Consider the following 12811-nt stretch of genomic DNA (forward strand, 5'->3'; position numbering starts at 1 on the left):
GCTCCTCACCTTGGCACTCTCAACTCCCCTGATGGAGAAGCCAGGGCCCACCGGAGGAGTCTGGTTCTCTGGTGGGCTCATCCAATGCTGCCCTAAAGCAGGCCGGGCTAAGAAAAGGAAAAGTGTGTGGGGGGATGTTCCAAGGAGAATTAGGGGCGGTTGGGGACCGTTTATGGACACCCAGCCGGGGACCGAATATGGACACCCGGCTGCCCGCTGGCAGCTGGGGACCGAGTGTGGACACCCGGCCGCCAGGCGGCTGGGGACTGAGTATGGATTCCAGGCCGCCAACGCAGCCATGATATGGTGGCCAGATTCCGCCTCCACATGCCTAAAAGGCCCAATTTCAAGTGCAAGCAAGCAGTATGGTATTGCAGCCTGGGGGTGGGTGGGTGGTTGGCTGCATATTTGCGCTTGCATTGCAAGGAATGGGGGAGGTACAATTGAACAGTGCCCTGGGACAAGAACTTGCATGGGGATAGTTGCAAGTCTGCATCTTCTGATGTGGCAAGGATGACTTCTGATGGGCACACTTTTAGGCAGTGACCTGGCTGTCAGAGAGATGCTTCCAGGGGTCTTCCCCATGCTGTTCCCATGTATTTTCAGCACTGTATGCATGTGTCACACAGCACATGGCCAGATAAGGTTGTAAAATGTTAAAATTACATTTCCCGGTGAATGCATTTGTCACGGTTGAAAGCAATACAAAAGTGCAAAAACACATAAAAATGCTACTTGTGAACATAACCCAAGGTGTGGAGCAGTATTTTTTTTTTTTTGTTATTTATTTTACCTTATACACAAGTCTTTACCCTGGAAAGGAACTTCCTTAACATATTTCACAGGAAAGCAGTTTCAGTTTCGTTTTTGAACTTTTTATTGTGAGCCTGTAAAAGTGACTTAATACCTCTGACCACATTGTTGACAGCAGTGACCTGGGGGTCAGAAATGCTTCCTGGGGCGATCCACATGCTTTCCCCATGTCATTTGAGCACTGTCACTATCGTTTTGGGCACTTGTTAGGCTTTTAAAAGACTGCCGGGGGTGCCGCCGCAAAAATGATTGGGTCTCCCATAGACTAACATTGGGCTCGTTGCTCGGGTCGAGCACCCGAGTATCACGGCGAGCTCGGCCCGAGCTTCGAGCACCCGAGCATTTTACTGCTCGCTCAACACTACTAAATACCCTTTATTATTTATCATTATTTTTATGCACTGTGAGATTTATCTATTTACTTTCGGTATTTGTGTATTGTGCTTTTGTCTTTTGTTATTTTCTGTCTAATGGCCTTATGTGAACATGCATTTACATTTTGCATGCACACCAATTTACGTTTCAGTTCAGACTCCCAGGTTTTTTCTTTGTAATTTAATGTGAATTAGTATATATAAGAGTGTGGCCGCCCTTTTTCTGAGCTGGAAGGTTCATTCTGCCTCTCAGGTCCATGCTTCAACTATTGGTTCAGTCTCTCTGCCCTTATCAATATGTATATCACTTGACAAATGGTAAGGTTTTAATATTACAGTTAGGACTGTCCCACAAGGGTTGTCGTGACGTGGCGGGATAGGTTTTATATTATTTTGATCAAAATTTATGTTAATCAAATACTAGTGATGAGCGAGCACTGAAATGCTCGGGTACTCGTTGCTCGAGTAGAGCAAATTGGAAAACTCGAGTGCTCGATCCAAGCAACGAGCCCTATTTAAATCTATGGAAAACTCAAGCATTTTTCCGGCAGATTCCACCGGTGGTCTGCAGAGGGCCTAAAAATTGCCCAAATCGATAGGGACAGTGCTCAAATGACATGGGAACAGCATGGGAAAGACCCCTGGAAGCATTTCTGACTCCCAGTTCACTGATGTCAACAACGTGGTCAGAGGTATTACACCACTTTTACAGAATCACAATAAAACATACAAAAACGAATCCAAAATGGATTTTCCTGTGAAATATGTTAGGGAACATCCTTACTAGGGTAATGACTTGTATATAAGGCAAAATAAATAACCAAATCCAAAAATACTCCTTCACACCTTGGGCTATGTTCACACATAGGATTTTTGATGCATTTTTGAACTTTTGCATTGCTTTCAACCAAGACAAATGCATTCACTGGGAAATGTCATTTTAACATTTAACAGCCTTATCTGGCCATGTGGTGTGTGACACATCATCAGACACATGCATACAGTACTGAAAAGACATGGGAACAGCATGGGAAAGACCCCTGGAAGCATCTCTGACTCCCAGGTCACTGCCTAAAATTGTGCCCATCATAAGTGATCCTTGGCGCATGCGAAGATGCCTCCCACCATGCACCTGTCATTGCAGACTTGCAACAATCACCGTCCACGGTCCTCGTCCCAGTGCAGTGTTCAGTTGTCCCCACCCCATTCCTTGGAATGCAAGCGCAAATATGCAGCCAGCCACCCATCCACAGGCTGCAATACTATACTGCCAAATTTTTGACAGCTTCTTGCACTTGAAATGTGACCTTTTAGGCTCGTGGAGGCGGAAACTGTCCACAATCTTATGGTGCCGGCAACTGGGCATCCATACTCGGTCCCCAGCAGGCACTATTTGTCCTGGTGTCGTCTCCGCCTTCCACAAGCACGGGTCCCACAACATTAACTGTGCCCTCCCCAGTGAACTTACTGGGAAGGACCGCCTAACCACAAACACGTGGACTGGTGAATGTGGCCAGGGATGGTACAGAGCCAGTCCATAGATTTTTTTGCTGAGTTGTATTTCACCACAGCCATATTCTTTAGCTTGGTGAAAGGACTTGGGAAACAATATCTACTCCAGCTGTCATTTCTCCCAGGAAGTCCTCTAAAGCTGCTTTCACTTGAAATGTGGCCTTCTAGGCTCGTGGAGGCGGAAGCTTTCCACAACCTCATGCCGGCGGTGGCCGGATGTCCATTCTCCGTCCCCAGCCGCCACTATTTCTCCCGGTATTGTCTCCGCCTTCCACAAGCACGGGTCCAACAACATTACTCGTGCCCTCCCCAGTGCACTTACTGGGAAGGACCACCTAACCACAAACACGTGGAGAGGTGAATGAGGCCAGGGACGGTACGTAGCCAGTCCACAGCTTTTTTTTGCTGAGTTGAATATCACTACAGCCATATTTTTTAGCTTGGTGAAAGGACTTGGGAAACCATATCTACTCCAGCTGTCATTTCTCCCAAGAAGTCCTCTAAAGCTGCTTTCACTTGAAATGTGGCCTTTTAGGCTCATGGAGGCAGAAGATTTTCATAACCTCATGCCAGCGGTGGCCGGGTTTCCATACTCGGTCCTAAGCAGCCACTATTTCTCCCGGTGTTGTCTCCACCTTCTACAATGCTGGTCCCTGAAAATTACAGCTGGTACTTTTCTGTGGGAATCTGCTTGCCTCCTACTAGCCTGGAATATTTCCAATAAACTATGGTATGACGCCATGGTATTAGCACTGCCCCCAGTACCAGTAGTGAAGCCATCCCCAATTGACTTCTCAGGAATTTTATTTGGTAGAATGAGTGGCTGCCCAAATAAATTAGTTTCACACAAAGGAGCTGAAGAAAGAGTGTCAGTAGGTGCAAGTTTCTCCAGCCTGTTAGATATCAGTGTGTGAACGGCAGTACATTGGATCAATGCGTTGGATTGATGCCTTGCAGCGTTGGGATCCTGGGTTCAAATCCCAGCAAGGACAACATCTGCAAGGATTTTGTATGTTCTCCTCGTGTTTGGGTGGGTTTCTACCTCTGTAAAAAAGCAGCCATAGAGTGTCCGGGAACCTTCCCACACACTTTTCTTAGTCAGGACTGCTTCTCAGCAGGGTTGGACGGTCCCACAAGAGGATCCTCTGGTGTGCCCTGACTTCTACATCTGGAGAGTTCATGATAGCGCTAACTTTGCAGCTTGCTATGGGGCTCCTGAGTGGGGGAGAAAGGTGAGCCCTCAGAATCAAATCCTCTGGTAGGCACAAGGTTTTTCAATCTGAAACAGCTTCTCAGTGGGAGTTGTCTTTCACCACAGCCATATTCTTTAGCTCGGTAAAAGGACTGGCATAGAGGGAAACCATATCTACTCCGGCTGTCATTTTTTTCCGTAACCAGGTTCCGCCCATTGTCACACACGACCAGGCCTGGCTGTATGTTCAGTGTAGAGAGCCACAGAACAGGCTGCTGTGTTACAGCTTTCAAAAACTCTGTAGCACTAGGCGGTTTGTCACCTAAGCATTTAGCATGTTATCTTCAGCACAGCCTGTTGCCGCTTGGCCAAGGCAGTGCTGCAGTGCTGTCAGCTTGTGACTGATGTTGTCATTTCAGAGATGGAGGAGGAGGTGCAGGAGCTGAACAATGTGATTACATTGAGGTTAAATTGGCAACGCTGTTTTTTATACTAAAGAAAGATCCTATTGTTTTGGGTTTTTTTACGTTATTTTTTAAAACAAATGCATTCACCGGGAAATGTCATTTTAACCCTGCTGTTCTGTTTCCATGTACTATACACTTGTATTGCTCCTGGGTCATTATGACCCGGTTTATTAAATCTTGATTTTAGATACTCTAACTCAATTATTTTTATACCTTTTGCTTACTAGACTGTATGGACACATGTTTGGAAATAAAAAAAAAAATGAAATTGAAATTCTTTTTTTTTTTTTTTTATTCCGAAAAAACTTAGTAATAAGCAAAACGAAAAATAGCAAACTACACATATGTGGTAAAAAAAAGCAAACCAAAACAAGTAAATCAAACATTTTGTGAAAAAAAATTAAAGATAATAAACACTTCAATTTGAACATATTTACATGGTAATATTAATTTATGTATTCTTGCATGAAGAACAATAAACATGGGCTTTGCATAAGATTTTTTTGCATCCAGAACATGTAATACTTGTTTTATTATCACAAGAATAAGGGCAATAGCTGCACCTTTCTCTTTTTATTCTGAAAGCACCGCTGGTAGAGGTCATGGGGGTAGAAGTGCTTGTGGAGGCCATGGTTTCACTTTCCTGAGCATATTGCTGGATGCTCTGTTCAAGGCCTGCTGCTCCTTCCGTTCTGGGTGGTACCTTTCTTTCCTCAATATACAGCCTAACCAGTGATTTTCCAAGTTCTTCTAGAAAGAGTCTTCGTTTATGGAGTTTGTTTGCATTCCAATTCGGGTTGATTTTCCACCACAACACAAAAGCATTTTATGCCGACAAATCCAGAATGTTGTAAAACACAATCTTAGGCCACCGATTTGTTTTTCTTTTGCAGGTATATGTACTAATGAGCTGATCTAATGTGTCTACACCACCTTTGGTTGCATTATAGCCCAAGATCATGTTAGGTTTTGTAACATACCTGGTGGCATGCTTGCATGGTGCACCATCTCTCACTATGCAATATCGCAAACTTGATCTTCAGTCCAGTCTGGTAGCCTGGCTTCTATTGATGCTGTCTTTTTGTCTCTGTTCTGACTGCTTAGGGCGGCGGCCCGGTTACTTCCTTTTTTTTGTAGCTGCTGTGGGCACACCCTTAATGCGTCCTCAGCCTATTGCTGTCTGTCACTGGATATTTAAACCAGCTCCACCTTGAAGATGGTGCCTGAGCAACTATTATCTTCAGAGGGCTTCTTGCCTCTGATGTGCCAGGTCCTGTTCGGTTTTTCTTGCCTGTCCGCCTTCCTGGAGGCTGTATTCCCAGGCCTGTCTGAACATGCTTCTAGCCTGTTCGTCCTGCCTTCTGGGGGCCGCATACCCAGACCTGTGATCTGTGTCTTCTAGCCTGTTTGTCTGCCATTCTGGGGGCCGCATACTCAGACTCACTCCTGTATCTCGCTGCAGTGTGAGTTCCTGTCTTAACACTCAGTTCCTGTCTGAACACTCTCCTAACCTGTTACCTGTTTTTCTTTAAGTCTGTACCTTTCCTTTTTCTGCAGAGTCTGAACCTGCACCTAACTCCTACTCATTGTCGCTGTACTTCCGTTTGTGAGTTTGGAGTCCACTCGCTACTTCTTTGCAAGTACCTTAGGTGTATCTGGTTCTGCCTTTCCCTTCCAGTCTGTTCCATGTGAACAGAGCCCTGTCCCCTCTGCTCTGTCTTTGCTCACCGCTTTGGCGGTTTCCCCCTTGCTCTGCCTTGCTTACCGCCCCGGCGGTTTATCTCTGCTCTGCCTTACTTACCGCTCCGGCGGTTCCTGCCCGCTCTGCCTTGTCCACCGCACCTGCGGTTTCGCTCTGCTCAGCCTTGTCCACTGCACCTGCGGTTTCGCTCTGCTCAGCCTTGTCCACCGCATCTGTGGATTCGCTCTGCTCAGCCTTGTCCACCGCATCTGCGGTTTCGCTCTGTTCAGCCTTGTCCACCGCATCTGCGGTTTCGCTCTGCTCAGCTTTGTCCACCGCATCTGCGGTTTCGCTCTGCTCAGCTTTGTCCACCACATCTGCGGTTTTGCTCTGCTCAGCCCTGTCCACCACACCTGCGGTTTCGCTCTGCTCAGCCCTGTCCACCGTACCTGCGGTTTCGCTCTGCTCAGCCCAGTCCACCGCACCTGCGGTTTCGCTCTGCTCGGCCTTGTCCACAGCACCTGCGGTTTCGCTCTGCTCTGCCCTGTCCACCGCACCTGCGGTTTCGCTCTGCTCAGTCTTGTCCACCGCCCCTCCGGTTTCGCTCTGCTCAGCCTTGTCCACCGCACCTTCAGTTTCGCTCTGCTCAGCCTTGCCCACCGCACCAGTGGTTTCGCTTTACTCTGCTTGATTACCGCATCTGCGGCTCTGAACCCGTCTCCCAGTCTGTAGTGGACCCCTACCCATCCGGTGCTCAAACCTGCCTGTTCCTGTTTTCCCCGGTGTGGGTCAACAGCCGTGTCCGGGGTCTGACCTGGAGAAGCAACTGGTCACTCTGCTCGGTTCCTCCCTGGTGCACGGCATTGTAGCCGTCGTGCGACCTGGGTCGGATGGGGTTGATACTTAGTTACGCCCCTCCAGGCACTCTCCTGTTCATGGCACAGTGGGATCACTAATCACGCACACGCCAGTCAGTCCGGGCGTGTGCATAACAGGTTTTTTATCTTCTCGGGTACTTACTGCATTATCATGGTGGTTCGCACTCATTAGTATTACCTGTTTATTTTTTTTTGGAGCATACGCAACAATTGTTTTATTTTCAGTAAAGTAGAAGATGGAATTATATACATTTCTTTTACTCAAGATACCTTGTGGTAGTACAGGCTTGTTTTTTCGAATCGTAACCAACATGATAAGTTGTCGCTTTTGTAACATTTCCCCTAGTTGGTAGGAAGCAAAAAAAATTATCACATGTGACATTTTGTCCTTTGAGTCCAAATGTAAAATCAAGGACAACTCTCAAATCAAGGACTTAGCAAAAAAAAATCATTTGCAGGCCTTTAGAGCTCAGCTTTACAAAATGAGGCCCTCTTACACAGCGCGTTCTGTGCAATCCGTTCTGCGCAGAATATACAAGTGTAGTGCACACCTAGTGATCTCTCTGGATGCGCTCTACATTTTAGTATAGACTGTGCACCAAAAATAAGCAATTTAAAGCCATTTTTACGGTGCGCAGATCTCAATGCATACACCCGGCAAAGAGCGTGTACTACCCCATTGAAATAATTTAGGAAATAAATAAATTGATATACAATAGTAGATGCATTAAATAGACCCAACTGAGGTTATAACTCCTTTATTTCACTGAAAATATGGCCTCACAGCTGTAAAAAATGATGACGGGTCACAATGACCCGAACATGACAAGTGTACAAATCGGCGTGTATCAAAAAGTAAACACAAAAAAAAAAAAAAAAATACTCATAGATAGGTCCCCTCAAATGAGGAAAAGTCAAGTAACCTCAAGTTTTAGAAACTTATAGAAAAATATCTACAGGCCTCACAAATTCTCTACGGGTCACTATGACCCGAACAGAACAGCAGGGTTAACATTTTACAACCTTATCTGGCAATGTGGAGTGTGACACATCATCCTGTTTCATTTATGATGGAGGGACTCTGAAAGTCACAAAGCCTATTTTTATAGGGCAATCAGGAGGCCCTTTCTTTTCTTAAAAGGCCAGCAGTTGGTACTCACGATTGTTAGAGAGCCATCAGCCGGCTATGCTTTGTTGTCCCCATTATTAACGAGAGGGTCTCTTATACTGTTATTGCGTATGCAGTTACTGCAAGGACTGCCAAAAATTCGGATGCAACCCAATACCTTTTTGAAGAGACAAAGAGGAGGGTCTCAGTAAAAAAAATGTTCTCCTTATAAAGGAACATGGTAATGCCCAAGTTGTGACTGCAAGGGCCACAGTATCGAGTATGACATGTTCCCATTAGAAAGAAGAGAGTCTGCTATACAGTTATAGGGTATGCAGTGAGTCCAACCGCTGCCTAATTTAGGAAAAACCCCACTGAGAATTTAAAGACACATAGAGCAGGGCCACAGTAACGAGTATAACATGTTCCCATTAGAAAGAGAGAGTCTGCTATACAGTTATAGGGTATGCAGTGAGTCCAACGGCTGACCAAATTTAGGAAAAATCCCACTAAGCATTTAAAGATACATAAAGCAGGGCCACAGTAACAACAAATTCCCATTAAAATGGAGACAGTCTGCTATAGAGCTATAGGGTATGCAGTGAGTCCAACGGCTGACCAAATTTAGGAAAAATCCCACTAAGAATTTAAAGACACATAGAGCAGGGCCACAGTAATGACAAATTCCCATTACAGGAATTAGAGGCCAACATTATGGGAGAGAGGTTCTCCCATAGTGTTGGCCTATACAGTGAATGCAAGGGCTGCCAAAAATTGGAAGGCACTACAATGTCCCTTGGAAGAGACTTATGTTCACATTAGAGAGGAGCGGGTCTCCTATACTTGTAATACCCATGCACTTAGTGTATGGGCTGACAAACATTTACCCCTGGGGGGTATACATGAACATACTGTATAAAAAAATTTTTTTACGGGCATCATAAACACCCTTTAAAAAATTATGTGGGTGTTGCATCACGGACCACGGTCACCCTGGTGATATGGTGGTGGAGGATGAGGATGAGGAGAAGAAGGACAAGAGCAAATAGCCAAAATCAGGAAGCGTATACCCATCTGTGGGTGTGAAAAAGTGCATGGGAATACACCTCCCAAAAAAAAGATACTGGATTTGAATCTATCATTTGGTGGTGTTGAGAAGTCTGGACCAATCCATTCCTTGTTCATTTTTATAAGAGTCAGCCTGTCAGCATTTTCAGTTGACTGGCGGATACAATTATCAGTTATAATTCCACCAGTGGCACTAAAAACCCGCTCTGATAAAACGCTGGCAGGAGGGCAGGCCAGGACCTCCGAGGCGTAGAGAGCCAGTTCATTCAACGTATCCACATTGGATTCCTAATAATTATAAGGCACAGAGGAATCACGGAGGATGTTGGTACGATCGGCAAGGTAATCCCTCAACATCTTCCCAAACTTTGCATTCCTTGTGAGAGTACCCCGTGCCTCAGGGCTTGTGCGATGGGAGGGGCTGAGAAAATTCTCCCAGAACTTTGACAGTGTTCCCCTGCCTCTGCTGTATTGGAGTTGTGTCTCACTCACCTGTAATCCTTGGTTGTCCAATGAGCAATGACCTCTGCCGCCAGCGTTTTCAGATGGGAATTTTTTTAATACTTCCTGGTACTGACCCATTTTTGTAGACATGTCCGCCTCAGGAATAATAAATATAAAGTTCTCCTTGTAGCGTGGGTCTAGAAGTGTCACCAACCTGTAATGACCATCACCCAAAATTTTGAGAACGCAAGGGTCATGGGGAAGGCAGCGCAACATAAACTCAGCCATGCGTGCCAGAATGCTAACAGGCAAGACTTCCATGTCCTCACCAAGAGGACGAGTGACCATGCTCTCCTTCTCCTCCTCTTCCTCCTCTACTCTGTCCTCAGGCCATCCACGCTGAACAGAGGGTATGACAGATGTGCAGGTAGTACCGTCTATAGCGCAAGAAACTAGATCCTGTTCTTCCTCCTCCTACTCTTCCTCATTGTTACCCAATCCACATTGGGATGAGATGAGGCTGGACTGTGCGTAATCACCCTGTATGGTTCCTTGCTCCATCTCATCGTTCTCTGCCTGCAATGCATCCTCTTTGATCGTGAGCAGAGAGCGTTTCAAAAGACAGAGAAATGGGATGGTGACGCTAATTATGGCATCATTGCCGCTCACCATCTTGGTGGAGTCCTCAAAGTTTTGGAGGATGGTACATATGTCTGACATCCATGTCCACTCCTGAGGTCTTATGTGTGGAGTCTGAACTGAATACCGATGCCCTTGTTGATGCTGGTACTCAACAACTGCCCTCTTCTGCTCATAAATCCTTCCCAACATCTGCAGTGTAGAGTTCCAACGCATGGGGACATCACACACCTGTCTGTGAGCTGAAAGCTGCAAATGCTGCTGAAGCACGGCAAGGGCGGCTGAAGCTGTAGCTGACTTTCCAAAATGGGCACACAGGCGGCGTACTTTGAGAAGCAGATCCGGCAGCTCTGGGTAGAAATTCTAGAAATCTCTGAACCACAAGGTTAAGCACAAGGACCAGGCATGGTACGTGTGTGAGCTCGCCTCGCCTCAGAGCTGCAGTGCTGCAGTGCTTCCAGCTTGTGACTGATGTGGTCATTTTGGAGATGGAGGCTGAAGAGGAGGAGGAGGCTGAGGAGGAAGAGGTGCAGGAGCTGTAGACAGTGGGGGCAACCCTGATTGACCTAAGGCCTGTGATCCTTAGCGTCGGGAGGACGTGTTCCTTCCCAGGGTACAACTGGGTCCCGGCTTCCACTATGTTAACCCAGTGTGCCATCAGTGAGATGTACCGTCTCTGCCCACAAACACTAGTCCACGTATCCGTGGTTAGGTGGACTTTCCCGGTAACCGTGTTGTTGAGGGGCACAGCTAATGCTTTGGGACTCGTGCTTGTGTAATGCGGAGACGGCACACCAGGAGAAATAGTGGCGGCTGGGGACCGAATACCGAGGAATGTCCGCCACCATCAGGTTGCGGAATGCTTTCGTCTCCATGAGCCTAAAAGGCAACATTTCTAGTGCAGTCACGAAATGTGGGAATTAAGAAGTATGGCCTGTGGGGCGTTGGCTGCGTATTTGCGCTTGCATTCAAAGGACTGGTGTATGGACAACTGAATGCTGCGCTGGGATATGGACGTGGACGTGCTTCCTGATGCTGCTCCTTGAGAGTGTGCAATGACAGGTGCAGGGCAGGAGGCATCTTTGCATGCACCATGGACAGGGGATTGGCTTGCATACACAACAGCGGAAGAAGCAGTGGTGCCACACGCAGACACTGTTCCTGGATCCTGGGGTTCAGCCCACAAAGTCGGGTGCTTTGCTGCCATGTGCCTGAACATGCTGGTGGTGGTCAGGCTGGTCGTTTTGCCACCCCTGCTGATGCTGGCCTGGCAGGTGATTAAAATGGCCTTTTTGGGGTTATCGGCAGAGTCTTTAAAAAGCAACCAGACTCGGAAAGACCTAACAGTTGTACTGGCAACTTCTTTGTGTTGGTGATACGGGGAACAGTTGCCTGCCTTCTTTCTGCAGCCACCACACTGCTTCTTCCTGCCTGTTGGGGTGCTCTGCCTCCCTCCCCCTGTGTGCTGCTCTCCTCACTTTGCCTATCCTCCTGCCAGGTTGGGTCAGTTACTATATCATCAACCACCTCGTCTTCCACTTCCGCACTCTGGTCCTCCTCCTGACTTTATGGCAATTGTGTCTCATCATCGTCCACCTCTTGTGACACTTTCCCGCCGTCACCTTCGTGTGACCGTGGCTGCTCAATTATTTTTGCATCGCTACATGCAATCTCCTCTTGTCCCGCTTCAAGTGGACAAGGCGAGAGGCCCGAATCTATAAATGGAAAATTGAACAGCTCTTCAGAGTGTCCAATTGTGGGATCAGTTATCTCCGGGCACTCGGGCACTCCGGGAAGAAGGTTCAGGGTGAGGAATATGTGATCCAGACTCACAGCTACTGAGACTTGACCATGTGGAAGACAAGGTGGTGGAGGCGGTGGCTATCTGCTATCCAACCAATAACCTTTTCACACTGCTCTGTGTTCAGTAGGGGTGTTCTGCGGTCCCTTATTAATTGGGACTGGAAGGTTGAGCGAGAAGATATGGGTGTTTGTTGTGGCACAATTTCTGCTTACTCACGGCCTCAGCCTCTGCATGCACCATCACATCCAGTTCCCCATCCCTTACCACATGCCTTGCCCATTTTAAATGGAGGACAATATCTTCCACGCTCACTACAAGTGACTGAATTTGGAGCGAACTTATATGTGATCCGTGTGACGGAGAAAGCACAGTTTTAAATATCTGGCCTGTAGGTAACAATTTTGAACAGCAAACTGGTGTCAATTGCTTCACTGACACTCTGAAAAAAAAATTAATAGAGGACAGAAATGGCAGTATTTTCTGAAAACGTATATGTGATCAGTGTGACGGAGAAAACACTGTTTTAAATAGCTGACCTGTAGGTAACTATTTTGAACAGCAAACTGGTGTCAATAGCTTCACTGGCACACTGAAATTTTTTTTAATGGAGGCCAGAAATGGCAGTATTTTCTGAAAATTTATATGTGATCCGTGTGACAAACAAAACACACTATTAAATTGCTGGCCTGTAGGTAACTATTTTGAAGAGCAAACTGGTGTCAATTGCTTCACTGACACACTGAAAATTTATAAATTTGAGGCCATTAATGGCCGTATTTTCTGAATGCTGCCACCACCATGTTTGACTGTAGGGATGGAATTTTATGAGTG

This window comes from Phyllobates terribilis, unplaced genomic scaffold, assembly GCF_046119375.1.
Source record: "Phyllobates terribilis strain yellow unplaced genomic scaffold, ASM4611937v1 Scaffold_11__3_contigs__length_659146591, whole genome shotgun sequence".
NCBI lineage: Eukaryota > Metazoa > Chordata > Amphibia > Anura > Dendrobatidae > Phyllobates > Phyllobates terribilis.